At 33.9% G+C, this 23478-nt stretch overlaps 1 long non-coding RNA gene across 1 annotated transcript in view; it reads left to right on the top strand.

Annotated features, from left to right (window-relative positions):
• Positions 1-979: 979 nt before the first annotated feature.
• The window catches only part of LOC141516356 (uncharacterized), a 40710-nt gene continuing 18211 nt past the window's right edge, over positions 980-23478 (top strand). Inside the window, exons 1-2 of the long non-coding RNA XR_012476666.1 lie at positions 980-1047; positions 2487-2568. This is a non-coding gene — a long non-coding RNA (uncharacterized LOC141516356). The remainder of the gene's footprint in view (positions 1048-2486; positions 2569-23478) is intronic.

The raw sequence follows: 23478 nt of genomic DNA on the forward strand, positions 1-23478 counted from the left end.
TGGGCAATTTATATTTTTGTAATTATTCATCCATTTCATTTAGATTATTAAATTTATTGGCATTGGGCAAAATAGGTATGAATTATTATTTTAATTTCATATTAATTGGTGATGAATTCACATTTTCCATTTTTGATATTTGTATTGGTTTTCTTCTTTCTTTTTCTCAATGAGATTAACCAAAGGTTTATCCATTTTATTAGTTTTATCATAAAACTAACTCTTGGTTTTATTTATTAGTTCAATAATTTTCTTGAATTTTATTGCATTAATTTCTCCTTTAATTTTCAGAATTTCAGAATTTAATTGGCATTTAATTTGGGATTTTTAATTATTTCTTTAACTTTTTTTAGCTGCATGCTCAATTCATTGATTTCTTCTTTTTCTGTCTTATTCATAGAAGCATTTAGGGTTAAAATATATCACCTAACAACTTCTTTGGTTGTATCCCATAAGTTTTGGTATATTGTCTTGTTATCATTGTCTTAGCTTTTTACAATTTGCTGTTTCATGTTCTCCTTTTTTTTAAAAAAAAATATATTTATTTAAGGCAATAGGACTAATGACCATGGCCAGATTTGAACTCAGGTTCTCCTGACTCCTGGGCTGGTGCTCACTGCTCACTGTGCCACCTAGCTGCCCCCATGATCTACTCATTCTTTAAAGTTAGGTTATTTCATTTCCAATTAGTTTTAGGTCTATCTCACCACGGCCCTTTACTGTATGTAATTTTCCTTGCATCATGGTCAGAAAAGGATGCTTTCAATATTTCTGCCTTTCTGCACTTGTTTATGAAGTTTTCATGCCCTAGTACATGGTAAATTTTGGTGTAGGTGCCATGTACTGCAGAAAAAAAGGTATATTCCTTTCTATCCCCCATTCAATTTTCTCCAAAAGTCTATTAAGTTTTCAAACATTCTACTTGGCTCTGTAACTTCCTTTCTGTTTATTTTACAGTTATATTTACCCAATTTGGAGAGAGGAAGGTTGAGGTCTTTGCACCGGCAGAGTTTTACTGTCTATGCCTTCCTATAATTCATTCAACTTGTAAGTATTTGGATACTATTTTTTAATGCATACTTTTTAGTATTGAAATTACTTCATTATCTTTGCTACCTTTTAGGAAGATATAGCTTCTGTCCTTATCTCTTTTAATGGGATATATTTTGGCAGCTGTTTTGTCTAAGATATGGATTGCTACCTTTTTTTTCACTTTAGCTGAAGCATAATATATTCAACTCCAATCTTTTACCTTTTCCTCTGAATGTATCTCTCTGCTTCAAATGCTTTTCATGTAAGCAGCATATTTTAGGATTGTAGTTTTTAATCCACTTTGCTATCCTTTTCCATTTTATGGGAGAGTTCATTCCATTAACATCCAAAGTGATAATTACTAACTCTTTATTTTCTTACATTCCTTTTCCCCTCCATTTGTATTTCTTCCTTTTTTTATTACCTTATCCTGATTTCACAGTATTTTGCTTCTTAGTATCACCTCCTATAGTGTGTTTAGCCCCTATCTATAACAACTTCCCTTTTTTTCCCCTTTCCCTTTATCCCTTTTACTTTATCTTCCTTCCATCAGTCCCTCTTTTCCTTCCCTCCTTCCGTTCTTAATACCTGAAAGGTAAAATAAATTTCCAAACTCTACCGAATATGTGTACGTGTGTGTGTGTGTGTGTGTGTGTGTGTGTGTGTGTGTATGTGTGGTGTGTTAATCCCTCTTTAAGACCAATCTGATGAGAGTAAGATTCATGTGGTTCTCATCACATCCCTTTTTCCCCTTTATTGAGATAGGTACTTTGCATCTCTTCATGTAATTTATCCCATTCAATATCACCCTTCCTCCAAACTCTTTATTGTCCCCCCCTTTTTAATGAGATATTATTTTTATATCAGTCCATCACAGTCATAGACTTGTCATGGATGTCCAATCCTTCTGGCCAAGTATATTCCCTCTAATGCAGTTGCAAGTATCAAGAATTATGAGAATCTTCCTCCTAGGTGGGAATACGGCCAGTTTCATCTTTTTGGATAACAGCTTTTTTTTTTCCCTTCCCCCTATTTACCTTTCCATGTATCTCTTAAACATCCTCTTTGAAGACCAAATCTTTTTAGCTCAGGTCTTTTCATCAGGAATAGTTGAAAATCTCCTATTTTGTTAAATGTCCATATTCTACCTTGAAAGAGAAGAGTCAGTTTTGCTGAATAATAAATTCTTGTCTGACATCTGTACTTCCTTACTCTCTGGAATGTCATATCCCAAGCCCTTTGATCTTTAATGTTGATGCAACCAGGTCCTGTGTGATCCTGATTGTGGATCCTTGATAATTGGATCATTTCTTTATGTTTGATTGTAGGATTTCACCTTGATCTGATAGTACTGGAGTTTGACCATAATATTCCTTGATGTTTTCCATATGAGATCCCTTTTCAGGAGGGGATAGATGTATTCTTTCAATGACTATTTTGCTCTCTGATTTCAGGATATCAGGACAGTTCTTCTTCACTATATGCTGAAGTATGGAACCCTGGATTTATTTTTCTTCAAATTTTTCAGGAAATACTGTGAGTCTTAAATTGTCTCTCTTGGATCAGAATTCCCAGTTGGTTATTTTACCAATGAAGGCTTTTACATTGTCTTCTATTCTTTTTTGATTTTGCTTAATAGATTCTTGGTGTCTCATGAAATCATTAGTTTCCACATATTCCAATCTCTTTTTCAAGAAGAGTTTTCTTCATTTACTTATTGCAACTGCCTTTCTAATTGGTCATTTCTATTTTTGAAGAAGTTGTCTTTTTCCATTTACCCAAGTGTGGGGGTTTTTTGGTAGTTGTCTTTCTTTTTAAATTTATTTATGTTCATCCAATTTTACATGCACATTTCCAAGTTACAAAATTTCCCTCCACCCTCCTCTCCCACCCTCCTCTCCTCAGCAGGGAAAAGTCAGGTTAGCATTTTACATACATATTTTTTAAACATATTTACAAATTGATAATTTTTGACATGAGGAGTTAGGATTAAGGGAAAGAGGTACTTAAGAGATAATTTTTATAAGGTGCTTATTAGATTCAGAAAGGTTGTTGTTGTTGTTTTTTCTGTGAGTTTTGTTTTGTTTTTCTTCCTCTGGTTGGGGATAGTATAGTTCATATCAATCAAATGCAGTTGTCCTAACTCTCTGGACTGCCAAGAGGAGCTGCTTCTATCTAGGTTTTTCATCTCATAATGTTGTCTATAATATGTCTATCATTGTTCTCTTGGTTCTACTCGCTTTGCCCAGCATTAAATCCTCTAAGTCAATTCCATGCGAACAATGATATTCCATAGTAATAATGTACTATAACTTGTTTAGTCATTCACCAATTGATGGGCATCCCCTCAATTTCTAATTCTTTGCCACTACAAAAAGAGCTGTTATGAATAATTTGGAACATGTAGGACTTTTCCCATGTTTTACAATCTCTTGTAGATATAGTCCTAGAATTGGAATTGCTGAATCAAAGGGTATGAACAGTTTTATTGATCTTTGGGCATAGTTCTATCCTCCTCTACAGAAAGGTTGAATCCATTCACAACTCTACCAGCAATGCATCAATGTCCCAATCCTCCCACAATCTCTCTAACATCTAACATCTTCCCTTTTTCTCATCTTGGCTAATCTAATAGGTATGAGATGATACCTCATTGTTGTTCAGTTTGTATTTCACTAATTAATAGTGATTTGGATCATTTTTCATATGATTATGTATTGCTTTAATTTGTTCATTTGAAAATTATCTATTCATATCCTTTGATCATTTATCAATCAGGGAATGACTTGTAATCTTATAAATTTGATATAATTCTCTATATACTTTAGAATTGAAATCTTTATCAAAACTCCTGGTTGTAAACATTTGATGAGGGACAGCCAGCTTTCTTCTTTCATTCTAATTGTGACAACTTTGATTTTATTAGTGCAAAGCTTTTTAAATTTAATCCAGTCAAAAATCATTCATTTTGTAGTTTGTAATGTGCTCTAATTATTATTTGGTCATAAATTCATTCCTTTTCCATAGATAAGACTTTTTGATCTGTTAATTTGTCTAAGGTATCACTTTTATGTCTAAATCCTCTACCCATTTTGAATTTATTTTGGCATAGGGTGTGTGATGTGGATATATACCTAGTTTTTTGCCATTCTATTTTCCAGTTTTCCCAACAATTTTTGTCAAAACAATTGTATTTTTGTGAGAATTCTTTTCATTTTTCACTTGTCCAGTTGTATTTTCTTTTATTTTTAGGTTTTTTCAAGGCAAATGGGGTTAAGTGGCTTGCCCAAGGCCATACAGCTAAGTAATTATTAAATGTCTTAGACTAGATTTGAACCCAGGTACACCTGACTCCAAGGCCGGTGCTTTATCCACCCAATTGTATTTTCAAAGGATCTGTTTTCTTGTTATTAGAAGTTTATTTCCTCTTGAATTTCTTTTCCCAGTTTTTCCATTTGATTTTCAAATTCCTTTCTGATCTTTTCTAAGAAGTCTTTCTGGGCTGGAGATCATTTCATATTCTCCTCTGAAGCTCCAGTCCCCTCTGAGTTAGTATCATTGTCTTCAAGGTAATATTCAGTGAAGCCCTCTTTACACTTGCACTTTCTTTATTTTTGGGCCCTTTATTTAGGGTCTTGTATTGGGGTAGCAGTTGGTTCACAGATTTTCCTATTGAGATTCCTAGAGGCCTTGCTCACTTAATTTAGGAACTCTATGGGGTTCCTCAGGGGCTGGCCAGTAAGGGATGCCAGAAGTTTTCTTGGGATTGTGATGTTGATTAGCAGCTCACTCCTTAGAGCTGGGTGTGGTGGATGGGATGGGATATAGGATCTGGCTGATCTCCCACAATCTGGGCTGGGCCCTTAGGTTATAAAGTTAATCAATTTAATTAGCAATCCATGCTGGTGGGAAATCTGTTGCCCACTACCTGGCCTTGGGGCTATTACTGTGTTCATTTTGGAGAAAATCTGCCCCTCCCAGGGGAAGGGAGGGTTAGGGCTGGGGGTGGGACTCAGCTGGAAACATGGAACCAGTTTGAGAACTCATGACCATGCATTTCAGATCAACTGAGTTGACCTGAAAGATATCTGGCTGCTTTGTAGAAGCTCTCCTCTGCTTGCCTCCCACACCAGACAAAGCTTTCACTGCTGTTCTCAGTTGAGTTCCCAGACCTCACCCTACCACCCCTGCACTGTTCTCTCTGCTCTCTACCCCTGGCTCAACCACACTTCCCTGTAACAGACCTTGATGCCCAGTGTTACCCTGGATTTTTCTCTGGCTTCTGAGAATCTAAAATCTATTAAGAGTCATAGTTCATGTCAGTTCTGAAGGAAAACCAGGAGAGTTCAAAACTGGCTGATTTCTCTCTGCCATCTTGGTCAGAAGTCACTAGGCTAATTTTTTAATCTTCTAATGTATTCATCTACCTCAATTCAGTTCCTTATGTAAGTGATACTACACAAAAATAACAGGACTATTTATATAATTCAAAAGACAGAAAATCTCGTTTCTCTACTTAAAAAAGTCTTTTGACTTCTTAATATGGAAATCTCTAACCAAGCTTTCAAGAGTAATAAAAGGCTCACTCCAACTTATTTTTCCATATTATTATAACAGCAGTGTCCTTCTTATATCCTATCTTCCAACCAAAATGGAAAATTCACTATTTTGTGATCTTATCCCACGTTTTCTAACCTCTATACATTCATACATGCCATTTTTCTTTGTCTGGAATCCATTTCCAGCATGTCTTACAGCACCATTTATGTCAAACGAAAGTTATTTCCTCTTTCAAGGTTCATATCAATCTCCATCTCCTCCATGAAGCTAAAGCTGATCCTTTGTCGTTAGAATAATTTTGTTCCTTAAATTTATTTTAGCTTATGATTATACCTTTACTTTTAAAGTCATTCTAGGTTGAACTATAATTATTGATGTATATGTATGGGTCCAAAAAACTGATCATAGCTCCTTGCAGGCATGAATTATGTTGGTGCTTTTGTCTGTTTACTCAATGTCTTTTTCATAATAAATATTTGATAAATATTTAATTTAACAAGTTTGAATTGAAATCTAAAATACCTACCACAGGTTCAACAGAGATTAATTGTTCAATAAATGTGAGATAAGTTGTTGACATTCGATCATATTACTTGTTTCTATCAAACCTTGTAAAGTAAGATCTTTAATTAACCTAGATTCTTACTACTAGTGAAGGTTTTGTCTAAAATATCTTCCAAACTTCAAAAATAAACAATATTTATTTATTAGTAATGTCTATTTTGAGGCAAAATATTAGAGATTTTCACTATTACAATTCATTTGTTATTGAGCAATTTATATATGCATGTACAAACTCATACATTCTCAACATGGATATACATCAGAGTGTATTTTTTTATTATTTAACTTTATTATGGAATAAAACACCAAAATTAATCAAATTTTTCAGTCAGATGACTCCTTTTCCTAAAAGATGAGTTATTGAACACTTTTGTACTTCAATATCCTCATATGTAAAATGTACTATAAAACAAGATTGATAAAACTTCTGATTTCCCTTCTCACTCCAAATACAAGATGCATGATATATATATATATATATATATATGTACATATATATATATATATATATATATATATATATATGTATAAACCTGACTTATAACATAACCTATCTTCCACATCATCACATCCTGTCATACTGAAGAAAATATTTTATATATAGAAAGAAAACCATTATGGATTATCCTTATTTTCTAACCCTAATTATAGTATTACTACTTAGAGTATTTCAATTATTGCTTCTATCAGTATAGTTCAAATTTCAATTCTAAAAACCTACTAAATAATCTGTTAACCTAATTAAACTTCACTTCATCTCTGACACAAACATGATAGTATAGTATATTTAACATTATATTTATATAAAATATAATATATATATATGTTATATATATGAAATATATATAAGTATATATATTATACTATTATTAGGAAAGATTTTTAAATTAAAAATTCTAAATAAATGTGATGATTTATTAGGAAAAAAATAATTTTTGAAAAATAAATATGGAATTGTTATTAGAATTAATTATTTCTCCTCTATTGGAAATCCCCATTCTTTTATAATACCAACTTTTGTGTAAATTTGATCAAGCCTTCTAATTTCTCAATAAATGATTTATGAAGTACATCTGCTGGCATGTTCTAATATTTTGTTGATGATACAATGTAGTATTCAAGACATCTATTTTATCTTATTCTTGATGAATCCCTGGTTCACCATCTTTTCTGACTATACATGCTGTTGATGATATATTTCAAGTTCAGGAATTATTAAGACTTCAATGAATTTATAAATAGAAAATATACCATCATGGTTAAACAAAAACTCAGAAGAGTTTTAGAACATCAAATAGGTCTTTTTAAATTTTGAAAAATTAACAGTAAATTATATGTAGATTCTTGTATGGCTATAAACATGAAGTTATAATATTCCTCAATGCATAACTGAATACAATTTTCAGTGTTATTTTGAACTTAGAAAACAACTAAAAAACTTTAACTTGTCTCTAATGACAAGGAATTCAGTCATTGTTATTAGTGATGATAAATCATTTGTCAAAAGATTTTTTTAAAAGAAGTTTTTAAATTTGGATCATTCAAGATAAAATAGATCTTAGAGGTTACCTAGCAGACACTTCATATTTTATCTATTGGTTAAATGAGGATCAGATAAATTAATTGATTTGCCTAAATTTTATAATTAAATAGAGATTAATGGGTAATCAATTTACATTTTAAATAGCTATAAAAATTATATTCCTAATGAACATATAAAACTATATTATTACCCTTTATATTTTACTTTATATTTTTTAAATTTCAATAATTTATTTATTTGTTTTTCCAAATGCATGCAATGGTAGTTTTTACCAACAATTATTTGGGCAAGGTTTTGAGTTTTACAATTTTTCTCCATTCCTCTCTTCCCTCCCTCCTCACCCTGATAGAAAGCAACCTGATATTAGCTCTATATTTATAACTATGCTAAACAGAGATCAATATTGTGAGTGAAGAATTCAAATGGAAGAGAGAAAGCATTAGAGGGGAGAAATGACATAATACAGAAGACGATTTTAAAAATTGACATTTTGGTCTTCATTTAACCTCCACAATTCCTTCTGTGTGTATGGATGATATTTTTTATCAGAAGTCTTTTAAAATTGTCTTTGATTAATATAATGCTGCAATGATCAAGTCGGACATAGTTGTCACCCTGCTGTGGTTAATCTTTATAATATTTTTCTGGTTGTGCTCATTACACTCAGCATCAATTTATTCAAGTCTTTCTAGGCTACACACACACACACACACACACACACACACACACACTTATATATCTCAATTTGTTTTGACATTCCCCAATCTATGGACATTTTCTCAATTTCTAATTCTTTGTCACTATAACCAGAACTGCTGTGAATATTTTTTTTTACATGGGGGATTTTTACCCTTTTTCATGATCTCTCCAAGATACAGACAGTGGAACTGTTGGATCTAAAGGCATACCCAATTTTATTACCTTTTTTGCATAATTCCAAATTGCTCTCTGAAAAGGTTGTATTAGGTTACAACTCCACCAGCAATGTATTAGTGGCCCAGTTTTCCCACATTCCTTCAAAATTTATCATTTTCCTTTCTAGTCATATTGACCAAACTGAGGGGTATGATATAGTAAATCTGACATGTTTTAATTGACATTTCTCTAATCAATAATTATTTAGAGCAGTTTTTCATTTCACTGGAGATAGCTTTGATTTCATTGTCTGAGATTTGCATGTCCTTTCCCAATATTGTAAGGTTTTCATATCCTTTCATTTATCACTTTTTATAAATTTTTCTTAGTTCTCTATATATTTTAGAAATTAGTTCTTGTCAGGAATACTAGTTATAAAAATTGTTTTCCAGCTTCCTGCAATCCTTTTAATCTTAGTTGAACTAGTTTGGTGGTGTAATAGTTTTTTAATTTAATGTAATCAAACTTATCCTGTTTGTTATAATATTCTCTATTTTTTTTGTTCAAAAACTACCCCACTTTCCATAGATCTAAGGTGAATTATTCCTAATTCTTATAATATTGTCCTTTATGTCTAAATTCTACACTCATCTTGACCTTATCTTGATATAGAGTGTGAGAGATGTTAGTCTATGACTTATCTTCTAGTTTTCCCAGCATTTTTCATGAAAGAGTGCATTTTTATCCCAGAAATAAGAATCTCTGGATTTATTAAAGAGATCTTTACTTCAGTCATTCACTGTTTTATCTTTTTTTTTACCTAATCTATTCCATTGGCCCACCACTCTATTTCTTACAGTTTTGATGACTTATGCTTTATAATATAATTTTAGATGTGGTAAGGCTAAGCCACCTTATTTTGTAACTCCAGGCCTCCTTCCTTTGCATTTTTTCATTGATCCCCTTGATATTCTTTTGTTTTAATTATAACGATTTTATTAAGAGTTTTACAATTTTTCCCCTAAACTTACTTCCCTTCCCCAACCCCACACAGAAGACAATTTGCCAGTCTTTATATTGTATCTATAGTATGAATCAATCCAAATTGAGGTGTTAAGAGAAAAATCATATCCTTAAGGAAGAAACATAAAGTATAAGAGATAGCAATATCAGACAATAAGATATCAGTTTTTTTCCTAAATTAAATGTAACAGTCCTTGGTTTTTGTTCAAGCTCTACAGTTCTTTCTCTGGATACAGATGGTATTCTCCATTGCAAACAGCCCCAAATTTTCCCTGATTGTTGCACTGATGGAATGAGTGAGTACATCAAGGTTTATCATCACCCCCATGTTGCTATCAGGGTGCACAATGCTTTTCTAGTTGTGCTCATCTCACTCAGCATCAATTCATTCAAATCCCTCCAGGCTTCTCTGAATTCCCATCCTTCCTGGTTTCTAATAGAACAATAGTGTTCCATGACATACATATAACACAGTTTGATAAGCCATTCCCCAATTGAAGGACATTTACATAATTTCTAATTCTTTGCCACCACAAACAGGGCTGCTATGAATATTTTGTACAAGCAATATTTTTACCCTTTTTCATGATCTTTTCAGGGTATAGACACAGTAGTGGTATTGCAGGACCAAAGGATATACATATTTTTGTTGCCCTTTGGGAGTAGTTCCAAATTACTCTCCAGAAAAGTTGGATGAGTTTACAGCTCCACCAAAAATATAATAGTGTCCCAGATTTCCCACAACCCTTCCAACAATGATTATTGTCCTTCCTGGTCATATTGGCCAGTCTGAGATATGGGAGATGGTACCTCAGAGAAGCTTTAATTTGCATTTTTCTAATACATAAGGATTTAGAGCAATTTTTCATATGACTATGGATTGCTTTGATCTCCTCATCTATAATTTACCTTTGCATATCCTTTGACCATTTGTCAGTTGGAGAATGGCTTTTTGTTAATTGACCCAGTTCTCTGTATATTTTAGAAAGGAGTCTTTTGTCAGAGACATTAGCTGTAAAGACTGTTGTCCAGTATACTATATTTCTTTTGATCTTGGTTCCAGTGGTTGTGCCTGAGCAAAAGCTTTTTAATTTAATCTAATCAAAATCATCTAGTTTGTTTATAGTGATGTTCTCCATCACTTCCTTAGTCATAAACTGCTTCCCTTTCCATAGTTCTGACAGGGAAACTAGTCCTTGATCTTCTAGTTTGCTTATAATATTTTTTTTATGTCTAAATCCTGAATTCATTTGGATCTTATCTTGCTATAGGGTGTGAGGTGTTGGTCTAATCTAAGATTCTTCCATACTAACTTCCAATATCCCCAGCGATTTTTATTGAAGAGAGAGTTTTTATTGCAATAGCTGGACTCTTTGGCTTTATCAAACAGCAGATTACTATAATCGTTTCCTGATATTACACCTACTCTATTCCACTGGACCCCATGTTGCTTCTTAACCAGTACCAGATGCTTTGATGACTGATGCTTTTTATTTGCATGAGAGGTGATTTTTTAAACTGTTTTCATAAAGTTTCTGAGTCTGCCTTGGCAAATAGACTTCCAGGTATTTTATATTGTTTGAAGTTATTTTAAATGGGATTTCTTTCTCCAGCTCTTCTATATCTTGCTAGTAATATATAGAAAAGTTGAGGATTTATGAAGGTTTATTTTAGATCTTGCAACTTTGCTAATATCGCTAATTGTTTCCAGTAGTTTTTTGGATGATTTCTTGGGATTCTCTAAGTATACCATCATGTTATCTGCAAAGAGTGAGAGTTTTGTCTCTTCCTTCCCAATTCTAATTCCTTCAATTTTGTTTTCTTCTCTAATAGCTGAAACTAACATTTCTTAATACAATACTGAATAATAGTGATGATAATGAGCACCCTTGTTTCACCCCTTATCTTATTGTCAAAGCCTCTAGGCCCTCCCCATTGAATATAATACTTGTTGATGGTTTCAGATAGATACTGCTTGTTATTCTAAGGAAAAGTCAATTTATTCCTATACTCTCTAGTGTTTATAGTAGGAATGGGTGCTGTATTTTGTCAAAAGCTTTTTCAGCATTTATTGATATGATCATATAATTTCTTATAGGTTTGTTGTTGATATAATTGATTTTATTAACAATTTTCCTAATATTGAACCAATCTGGCATTCCTGGGATAAATCCTACTTGTTCAAAATGCATTATCCTGGTGATAACTTGTTGTAATAGTTTTGCTAAGATTTTATTTAAGATTTTTGCATCTATATTCATCAGGGGGATAAGTCTATAATTTTCTTTCTCTGTTTTAACTCTTCCTGCTTTAGCTCTTAGCACCTTATTGGTGTCATAGAAAGAGTTAGGCAGAGTTCCGTCTTTACCTTTTTTTCCAAAGAGTTTATATGGAATTGGAATCAATTGTTCTTTAAATGTTTGGTAGAATTCACTTGTGAATCCTTCAGGCCCTGGAGATTTTTTCTTCGGGAGTTCAATGATGGCTTTTTGAGATTCTTTTTCTGAGTTAAGCTTGCATAGATATTTAATCTCCTCTTCATTTAAATTTATATTTATATTTTTGAAAATATTCATCCATTTCACTTAGATTGTCAAATTTATTAGCATAGAGTCGAACAAAATAATTTCTAATTACTACTTTAATTTCCTTCTCATTGGTTGTGAGTTCATCCTTTTCATTTATGATACTAACAATTTGGTATTCTTCTTTCTTTTTTTTAAATCAAATTGATCAGAGGTTTATGAATTTTATTGGTTTTTTTCATAAAACCAACTCTTGGTTTTATTTATTATTTCAATTTTTTTATTTTGATTATATTAATTTCTCCTTTAATTTTTAGAATTTCCAATTTGGTATTAATTGGGGGTTTTTAATTTGGTCTTTCTCTAATACTTTTAGTTGTATATTCAATTCATTGATTTCTTCTTTCTCTAGTTTATTCTTGCAATCATTTAAAGATATAATATATCCTCTGTCAGCAACTTTAAGTGAATCCCATAGGTTTTGGTATGTTGTTTCATTACTAGCATTATCTAGGATTAAATAATTAATTCTTTCTATAATTTTTTGTTTGATCCACTCATTCTTTAAAATTAGCTTATTCAGTTTCCACTTACTTCTGGGTTTACATCTCCCTTGCCCAATATTGCATATCATTTTTATTACACTGTGACCTGAGAAAGATGTATTCACTATTTCTGCCTTTCTGCAATTTATTATTAGGTTTTTATGCTCTAGTAGATGGTCCATTTTTTGTGTAAGTACCTTGTACTTCAGAAAAAAAATATATTAGTTTCTATCCCCATTCAATTTCTTCCATAGGTCTATCACATCTAGATTTTCTAACAGTCTATTTACCTTCTTAACTTCTTTCTTGTTTATTTATTTTATGATTTGATTTATCTATATCTGAGAGGTCTCTCACTAGCAGAGTTTTGCTGTCTATGTCTTCCTGAAGGTTTTTCAGTTTCTCCTCTAAGAATTTGGATTTTATCCCATTGAGTGCATACATATTCAGTAATGAAATCACTTTATTGTCTCTGGTACATTTTTTAGGAGGATATAGTTTCCACCCAATCTCTTTTAACACTATCAGTTTTTCCAGCTGTTTTGTCTGAGATAAGGATTGCTACCCCTGCTTTTTTCACTTCAACTGAAGCAAAATATATTTTGCTCCAACCTTTTACCTTTACTCTATTTGTATCTCTCTGTTTCAAATAAGTTTCTTGTAAGCAGCATATTGTAGGATTCTCATTTTTAATCCATTGCTATTTGTTTATGTTTTAAGGGAGAGTTCATCCCATTCACATTCAGAATTAATAATTGCTAAGTCTTTATTGCCATCCATGCTATCTTCCTTCTGTTTGTATTTTCCCCCTTTTTCCCCTTAGTCCATATTCCCCAGTGTTTTATTTCTGAATACTACTCCCTTCAGTGTGTATGCTCTCCTATATCCTTTTCTTTCCCCTTTCCCTTTTCCCCCTTTTGCCTTCCCTTCCTTCTGTTAGTTTCCCCTTTTCTCCCCCTCTCTGTCTTCATTCCCCACTCCCATTTTCCCCTTTTCCCCCCTTTCAATACTTGAAGGGTAAATTTTTTTAAAGTTAACTGAGTGTGTGTGTGTAAGTTAACTTTAAGCCATGTCAATTGAGAGGAAGATTCAGGTGTTTCTCATCTCCTCCCTTCTTCCCCTGTATTAGCCTAGGTCTTTTGTACCTCTTAATGTAATGAGATTTACCCCATTCAATTCCCTCCCTCCACCTGTCTCCTTCCTGTCCCCTCTTTTAAGGAGGAAGTGTTTTTAATCATTCTGAGTCATAGTAAATTCTGAGCATCCATCATTTTTGGCTAAGTATATTCTCTCTAATAAAGTTACAGTTCTTGAGAGTTATTAGAGTCTTTATCCCACATAGGTATATAGCCAGGTGCATCCCATTGTGTAGCAGTCTCATGGATAAGTTATGAGTGTCCATCATTTTGGGCTAAATATATTCTCTCTGATAGAGTTACAGTTCTTAAGAGTTATGAGATTCTTTTCTCCATACTGGGATATAGCCAGTTTCATCTTATTGAACAGCAGCTTTTTTTCTTTACCTTTTTTAAACCTTTTCATGTGTCTCTTGATCCACCTGTTTGATGTCCAATTTTTTTATTTAGCTCTTTTTTTCCATCAGGAATTGTTCGAAGTCTTCCATTTTGTTAAATGTTCATCATTCCCCTGAAACAGAAGCCTCAGATTTGCCGGATAATGGATTCTTGGCTGTATTCCAATCTCCCTTGTTCTTTGGAATATCTCATTCCAGGCCCCTTGATCCCTTAATGTTGATGCAGCCAGGTCCTGTGTAATACTTACTGTGCCTCTTTGGAATCTAAATTGCTTCTTTCTGGCTTCTTGCAGGATTTTCTTTTATCTGAATTCTGGAATTTGTCTACAACATTCCTTGGTGTTTTCATTTTAGGATATCTTTCCAGAGGGGAGTGATGTATTCTTTCAATAACTATTTTGCCCTCTGTTTCCATGATATCAAGGCAATTTCCCATCACTAAATCCTGTAATAGTAAGTCTAGGCTCTTTTTTTTCTTCAACATTTTCAGGAAGACCTATAATTCTCAGGTTAGCCCTTCTCAATCTATTCTCGAGGTCAGTGGTTTTGCTGATGAGGTATTTTACATTTTCTTCTATTTTTTTCCTGTGTTTTTGGTTTTAGTTAACAAACTCTTGTTGTCTCATGAAGTCAATTAGTTTCCACAGATTCCATTCATTTTTTTAGAGAAGAGTTTTATTTATTTACCTTTTGCAACTCCATTTCCATTTGGTTAATTCTATTTTTGAAAGAGTTTTCTATTTGACAAATTGAGGTTTTGAGAGAATTATTTTCTTTTTTCATTTGCCCAATTGAGAATCTGAGAAAATTATTCTCATTTTGTATTGGCACAATTGAGGAACTGAGAGATTTATTCTCCCTTTGTATTTGTCCAGTTGTATTTTCCAATGATTTGTTTTCTTGTTGCAAGGTGTTAATCTTCTCCTGGGTTTTTTTTTTCCTCAGATTTTCCAATTGATTTTTAAACTCTTTCCTTATTTCTTCAAGGAAGTATTTCTGGGCTGGAGACCAGATCATATTCTCCCCAGTGGTTCTAAGTCTCACTGAGTTAGGGTCTTTTCTTTCTAAGAATTTTTCTAGCCTTCACTAGTCTTTCTTCCCTTTACTAAGACCTTACATTGAGGAGGGATTGGTTCATAGAGGTTTGATATTGGGATCCCTAGAGGCTTTACTCACTGAGTGTAATATCTTCAGTTTGGCTAGTAGGGGGTGCTGGTTGCTTTCTCTAGAGTGTCTGTGACCTTGTTTGAGGCCTTCTCCCTTGTCCTGGAGGGAGTGATTGAAGCTGGTAAATACTTTTGTCTTTGATCAAGAGTGGGCTATATGCTGAAGTGAGATGATCACTCTTCCTATAGTCAGCTGAGGTGGCTCTGCATCTCACACACCTGCACCTCAGGCAGAGGTAGTCTGTAAATTTTTTGTTCTGGGAAGAGGCTTCAGCTGAAATGGAGGTGTAGACTCTGAGTTCCTCTGGGATCAGAGGAGCCCAGGGATGATGTCTGCAGGTGTCCAGTACCAGAACTCTCCTTCTTGCCTTGCCAGCAATCTTCCGAGTGTCAGTGCCAACACCAATGCCTCTGTTCCCTAGTTGACCCAAGCCCCATTGGTGGACCTGGCCCTAGCCCCACCGCTTTTCAAGCCCATCTGTTTCTCAGGCTCTCAGGCTTTGGGACTCCAGCCCCACCGCTAATCAGGCTAATCTGTAGCTAAGCCAGGCTCCCAGGCTCTCTCTAGTCCATGATCCTGGCAGAGTCCTCCCTCTGCACCTGAACTCACCCATGATTGTGGAAGACAAATCCTAAGGTAGATGTTCTTTCTCCTGGCTTTTCTTTCTGGGTTTTGTTGATTGGATTTCTGTTTAGAGGTTTATTTCATATCATATATGGGGAAAGATCAGAAGATTTTCAAACTGTACCTGTCTTCTTTCTGCCATCTTGGCCTGGAAGTCTATTTGATATTCTTGACCATTGATCTTCCATATAATTATATTTATTATTTTTTCTAGCTTACTAAAGTAATTTTGGAAGTTCAATTGGTATAGCACTAAATAAATAATTCAATTAAGGTAGAATTGTCATTTTTATTATATTAACTTGGTCTACCTTTGAACATTTGTCATTTGCCCAGTTATTTAGATTGGATTTTATGTGTGAAAAGTGTTTTATAGTTATTTTCACGAAGTTTATGTGTCTGCCTTGGCAGGTAGACTGACGAGAATTTGTATTGTCAAAAGTTATTTAAATAGGATTCCTCTTTCTATCTCTTTGTTGTATTATGTTAATAATAAATAGAAAGGGTGGCTAGGTGGCGTAGTGGATAAAGCACCAACCCTGAAGTCAGGAGTACCTGGGTTCAAATCTGGTCTCAGACACTTAATAATTACCTAGCTGTGTGGCCTTGGGCAAGCCACTTAACCCCATTTGCCTTGCAAAAAAAACCCTAAAAATAATAAATAGAAATACTGAGGATTTATGTGGATTTATTTTATACTCTGTGGCTCCTAAAGTTACTAATTGTTTCCAGTAGTTTTTTAAATGATTTTCTCTAGGTTTACCAGTATATCATCTGCAAATAGTGAGAGTTTTGTTTCTTCTTTACCAACTGTGATACCTTCAATGTCTTTTTCTTCTCTTATTGCTACAGCTAACATTTTTAATACAATATTTAATAATAATGGTGATGAAGGTCAATCTTGTTTCACCATTGATCTTACTGGTGATGCTTCTAATATTCCCATTACATGTAATGTTTCTTTGGTTTCTGATAGATACTACTTATCATTTTGGGGAACATTCCATCTATTTCTATGCAGTCTAGGGTTTTTAAGAGAAATGGGGGGTATATATTAACAAGAGATTTTGCTGCATTTATTGAAATGATCATATGACATCTGTAAATTTTGTTACTGCGCTGACATAGTTAATTGTGCTGATAGTTTTCCTGATATTGAAACTACCCTACATACTTTGTATAAATCCTACCTGATCATAGTGTATTATATTATTGATAACTTGTCATCACTTTATTTATATTTTATTTTAAAATTTTGCATCGATATTTATTAGGGAATATTGTCTGTAACTTTCTTTCTCTGTTTTGACACTTATTTTTAGATACTGGCATCATATTGGTGTCATAGAAGGAGTGTGGCAGAACTCTCTCACCACTGTTTTCAAATAGTTTGTAAAGAATTGGAATTGTTCACTGATGACTTGTTAACATTTTTTATCTGAAATGGGGCAATTATGTATTTAATTTCAGCTCCTATTAATCTGGACAAGTTATATTTTTATAAATATTCTTTCATTTGCTGTAGATTATCAAATTCATTGGCATATACTTGGGTACATAGCTCCAAAACATTGCTTTAATTATCTATTCATTCACTGTATTTACCCTTTTCATTTTTGATTGTCATAATTTGATTACAATATCCCTTGGTTTTTTAATTGGAAATCCCTTCAGCAGGTGATGGCCAAATTGCCAGATTTTCCCTTCTTATTCTTTGATATCAGGGGATATTTCCTTGATGATTTTTTTATTGATATTTTATCTTTCCAAATACATGCAATGGGGGTGGCTAGGTGGTATAGTGGATAGACTACCAGCCTTGGAGTCAGAAGCACCTGAGTTCAAATCTGGCCTCAGACTCTTAATAATAACCTAGTTGTATGGCCTTGGGCAAGCCACTTAACCCCATTTGCCTTGAAAAACCTAAAATAAAAATTAAACCAAATACATGCAATGAAAGTTTTTAACATTTGCCCATGTGCATATGTATATTTTTAAGTTACAAAAAGTTCCACCTTCCCTCACTACCCCCACCCCCTCAGGAGTGAACAGTCACTTTAATATTGAATGTATACAACTGTATTAAACATGTTTAGAGATTAGTTATTTTAATAATAAGAAATTAGTATTAAGGGAAAGAAATATATGAGATCTTTTTTTAAAAAATGAATGTAGTATACACCAGATTCTGAAGGATTTTTATTTGTTTTGTTTTGTTTTTCATCTCTGGATGAGGATAGCATTGTCAATAGTTTGTCCCTAGCACTCTGAATTGCTTAGTAGCTACATCCATCAGGGTTGATCATCTCATACTGTTGTTGTCAGTGTGTATATTGTTCTCCTTGTTTTACTCTCTTTTCTCAGCATCACTTCCTGTAATTGATTCCCTGCTTTTCTAGATTCCACCTTTTTATAACTTCTTATAGAACAATAGTATTCTAAAATGGCAGCAGGAGAAGAGCCTCTCCTAGGTGTTCTCTCCAAAATATTTAAAAAAATCTTAACATTATTACTCTAAATTTTTGAGAGACAGAACCCACAGAAAGATCCAGGGAAGCAACGCTCCAGCCCAAGGTAACCTGGAAAATAGTGGGAAAATTGTTCCACAGGGTTAGAGGGGCAGCCCTTTCAGTTTCCTGGGAACAGCCCCAGGCCTCCTTGGAGCCATGGCTCCTGACAGCAGTTTCCTGACCTCTACCCCAGGGAGCACAAAGCACATTTTGGAAGATTGGCAGGAAGACCTCTGCCAGAGTGAACACAAAGCCCATGCCCTCAGCCAGTTGTGACACTCAGCATGGCTGTGGCACTTAGCATACCCAGATCCAGGGAATGAAAGCAGGCTTGTGGAGCCACAAGCAGGAGCCTCAAGGCAGCTGCACCCTGAGTGCTCAACCCACTGCTGGTAAAGAAGTGGAGGGAGACTTTTGAAGTCTGTCCTCTGTCTCTGGAACAGGACTCTGAAGCTATGATCAAATTCAGATCCTGATTGCAGTCTAGGCCCCCCCCCTCATAGAACAGGGATACCCCCTTAATGCCCTGGCAGAGGGGTGCACTTGTGGTCATTCATAGACCAGGAGCTTAGTGAGAGCCCTACACACAGAGGTCCTTGTGGAGGTGTCCCAATAAAACTCAAAAGCTCAGGAAGCACCTCAAAACCTGGCACAGGCTGGGGAAATGAATAAAAAGAAAAAAAAGGAACTTGACCATTGACAAATACTTTGTCTATGATCCCAAGGAGGATCAAAATACTCAATCTGAAGATGAAGAAGTACAAGCTTCCAAGAATCCAAGAAAAACGTTTTTGAAGGTTTTGAAAATCAAGTAAGGGAGATATAAGAAAAATTGGGAAAAGAAATGAGAGTGATGCAGGAAAAACATGAAAATGAAATCAGCAGCTTAGTCAAGGAGATCCAAAAAGTGCTAAAGAAAAATCAGCTTAAGTAAAATGGAAAAAACAGTTCAAAAAGGTTATTGAGTAGAAGAATGCTTTAAAAAGCAGAATTAGCCAGATGGAAAAAGAGATAAGAAAGCTCTTTGAGGAAAATAAATCCTTCAGATGTAGAATGGAGCTAAAGGAAGCTGATGACTTTATGAGAAATCAAAACACAATACTTCAACACCAAAAGAATAAAAAATTAAAAGAAAATTTTAAATATCTTACTGAATAAACAACTGATCTGGAAAACAGATTCAGAAAAGATAATTTAAAAATTATTGGGCTACCTGAAAGTTATGATCAGGAAAAGAACCTTGACATCATTTTTCATGAATTCCTACAAAATAATTGCCCTGATCTCCCAGAAGCAGAAGGCAAGATAGAAATTGTGAGAATCCACTAATATCCCCCTGGAAAGAGTTCCAAAAAAATGAACCCCCAGGAATAGCCAAGTTTCAGAACTTCCAAGTCAAATAGAAAATATTACAAACAGCCAGAAAGATGCAAATCAAATATGATGGAGCAGCAGTCAGGATCACACAGGACTTAGCAACTACATAAAGGGCTCATAGGACTTGGAATATAATATTCTGGAAGGCAATAGGACTTGGAATGCAATGGAGAATCAACTACCCAGCAAAACTGAACGTCCTTTTCCAGGGGAAAAGATGGACTTTCTATGAAACAAAGGAATTGCAAATGTTCCTGTTAAAATGACCAGAACTGAAGTGAAAATTTGACCTTCAAGTGCAGAACTGAGGTGAAGCATAGAGAATGGAGGAGAAGGATAAATTATGAGGGACTTAATGATGATGAACTGCATGTATGCTTTCATGGAAAAATGATACTGATAATACTCATATGGACCTTCACATTTAATAGAGCACATAGAAGGAACTTTTATATATGAAGTACAGGAGAGAGATGAATTTGAAAATATATTATAAAAATGGAGTCAATAGCTAAAAGGGAAATGTACAGGGATTAAGAGAAAGGAGAGGTGGAATAAGCTAAGATATTTCATATAAAATATTTTTTTTGCAATGACAGGGAAGCGGGGAAGGTGAGGGGGAATGAGGGAACCTTCAGTTTCAACAGAAATGACTCAGAGAGGAAACAGTACATGTACTCAATAGAGTATAGAAATCTAGAGTAAAAGGCAGAGAAGGGGGGCAAGGGGAAGGATGGGGTGTGGCTGATAGAAGAGAGGGTAGGTCATAGGAGAGAATAGTCAGATATTATACATTTTCTTTTTTACCTTTTGCAAGGTGCTGGTATAGTGTGGCCTGTCCAAGACCATGGGGTGGGGTGGTTGTTGGGTGTAGTGGGTGGGATGTGGGCTTGGGATCCTTTGGCCCCAGGGCCAGTTCTCTTTCCACTGAGCCACTCAGCTACCCTACAGTACATTTTAGAAGAGGGACAAAGTGAAAGGAGAAAGAAAATGCAATAGATGGTAGTGGGGAGGAATAGATGGAGGGAATTACAATCAACAATAGCTACTTAGAAAAATATGAAAGCAACTTCTGTGATGGACTTATGATAATGAATGTGATCCACCCCAAAACAGAGATGATGGTATCAGAACACAGATTGAAACACATGTTTTTCTCTTTCATTTACTTTATTCCTCATGTGGTTCTATACTTTTGTGGTGGAGAAGGGTATTTTTAGTAATATATAAATAAAGTCATATTAACCAAAAAAAAGAAAAGAAACCAGGAGGGAAGGGAATTCAGGGAGGCACAGAGGGTTTCCATGAGCTGGTGCTGAGCAGAATGGGCAGAACCAGGAGTACATTGTGCATCCTAACAGCAACTTGGGGGGTGATCGTCATCCTTAATGAACTTGCTCATCTCACCAGTGCAACAATCAGGGTCAATTTGTGTCTATCTGTGATGAAGAATACCATCTGTATCCAGAGAGGGAGTTGTGGCGTTTGAACAAAGACCAAATTTAGAAAATTATTTAGATTTAGGAAAAAAATGTTATCTTATATAATTTTGCTATCTCTTCTACTTTATTTTTCTTCCTTAAGGATATGATTTCTCTCATCACATTCAATTTAGATCAATTCATACCATAAAAACAATGTAAAGACTAACAGAATGCCTTCTGTGGGGGTGGGGGGGGTGGGAGGAGGAAAGCCAGAATAGGGGTAAATTTGTAAAATTCAAAATAAATAAAATCTTTCAAAAGAAAAAATAGTATTCCAAAATATTCAGATACAATAACTTGTTTAATCATTCCCCAATTGATGGGAATTCCAACAATATTCATTTCTTTGCCACTATAAAAAGAGCTATGATGAAAAATTTTTGAACATGTGTGACTTCCCATTTCTTATTATTTCATCTGGATATAGGCCTAGAATTGAAATTGTTGGGTCAAAGCACATGAAAAATTTTATTACTCTTTGGGCATAGTTTCATATTGCTCTCCAGAATTTTTGGATTAGTTCACAACTGCACCAGCAATGCATTAATATCCCAAACCTTCCTCAAACTCGTTAATATTGATCATTTTCCCTTTTTTTTTGTCATCTCAGCCAATCTTATAGGGGTGAGTTGATATTTCATGGTTGTTTTAATTATTTCTCTAATCAATAATGATTTGAAACATTTTTTTCATGTGATCACATACACACATGCATATAAAACTTTAAGTTCTTCATTTGAAAACTGTATTCACATCCTTTGATCATTACTAATTGGAGAATTATTTGTAACCTTATAAATTTGATACAATTCTCTATTTTAGAAATGAGAACTTTATCAGACCTAGTTGTCATGATTGTTTCTCAGCTTTCTCCTTTCCTTCTAATTTTGGCAGCATTGTTTTTATTAGTGAAAACCATTTTAAATTTAATATTGTAAAAAATCTTTCATTTTGCAGTTTATGTTGTACTCTATTTCTTGTTAGATAACAAACTTCACCCATTCTATAGATCTGATTGGTAGTATATTTATTGGCCTATTAATCTATCTCTAGACCTTCATACCTAAATCCTGTACTCATTTTCACTTTATTTTGGTATAGTGTGTGAAATGTGGGTCTATGTCTAGTTTTTGCCATATTGTTTTCCAAACAATTTTTGTCAAATGGTGAATTCTTATCTGAGAAGTTAATGTTTTTGGATTTGTCAAACCATTGATTACTGTAGTCACTTACTTCTGTTTCTTTTGAATTTATTCTAATCCATTGATGTGTTATTCTGTTTCTTAACCAGTACCAGGAACTTTTGTTGCCTATTGCTTGACAGTATAGTTTAGATCCAGTAGAGATAGGCCACAATCCTTTACATTTTTTTCAACATTTCCCTTGGTTTTCTTGACCTTTTTGTTGCACCCAATGGATCTTGTTACTATTTTTCCTAGCCTGGTAAAATAGTTATTTGGTAGTTTGATTGGTATGGCCCTGAATAGGTATTTTAATTTGGATATAATTGTTGTTTTGATTATATTAGCTCGAACTAAGCATTAGCAATTGAAATTTTTAAAACTTATTTAGATCTGACTTTAAGTGAGAAATGTTTTTATAATTATGTAAAAATAGGTTTTATGTTTGTCTTCGGAGACAGATTCTCATGTATTTAATATTGTCTTCAGTTACTTTAAATGGAAATTCTTTTTCTATCCCTTGCTCTTGGACTTTGTTGTTCATATATAGAAATGTTAATGATTTATTTAGATTTATTTTATTTCTTTGCTGTATTTGATAATTGTTTCAAAATTTTTTTAGATGATTTTCTCTGGTTCTCTAAGTATACCATCCAATCATCTGCAAAGAGTAAGTTTTCTTTCATTGCTGTAATTCTCTTTCCTTCAATTTCTTTTATTTCTCTTATGGCTGAAGCTAACATTTCTAACACTATGTTGAATAGTAATGATGATAACGGGTATGCTTGTTTCACCCCTGATTTTATTGGAAATATTCTAAGTTTATTCCCATGACATATATTTGTTGATCGTTTTAGATAGATCCTCCCTATTATTTTAAGGAAAAATTCATGTATTCCTAAACTTTCTAGTGTTTTTACTAGATGTTTACTATTGTTTACTAGATGTTTACTG

Source organism: Macrotis lagotis, chromosome 3 (genome assembly GCF_037893015.1).
Source record: "Macrotis lagotis isolate mMagLag1 chromosome 3, bilby.v1.9.chrom.fasta, whole genome shotgun sequence".
Lineage (NCBI taxonomy): Eukaryota > Metazoa > Chordata > Mammalia > Peramelemorphia > Peramelidae > Macrotis > Macrotis lagotis.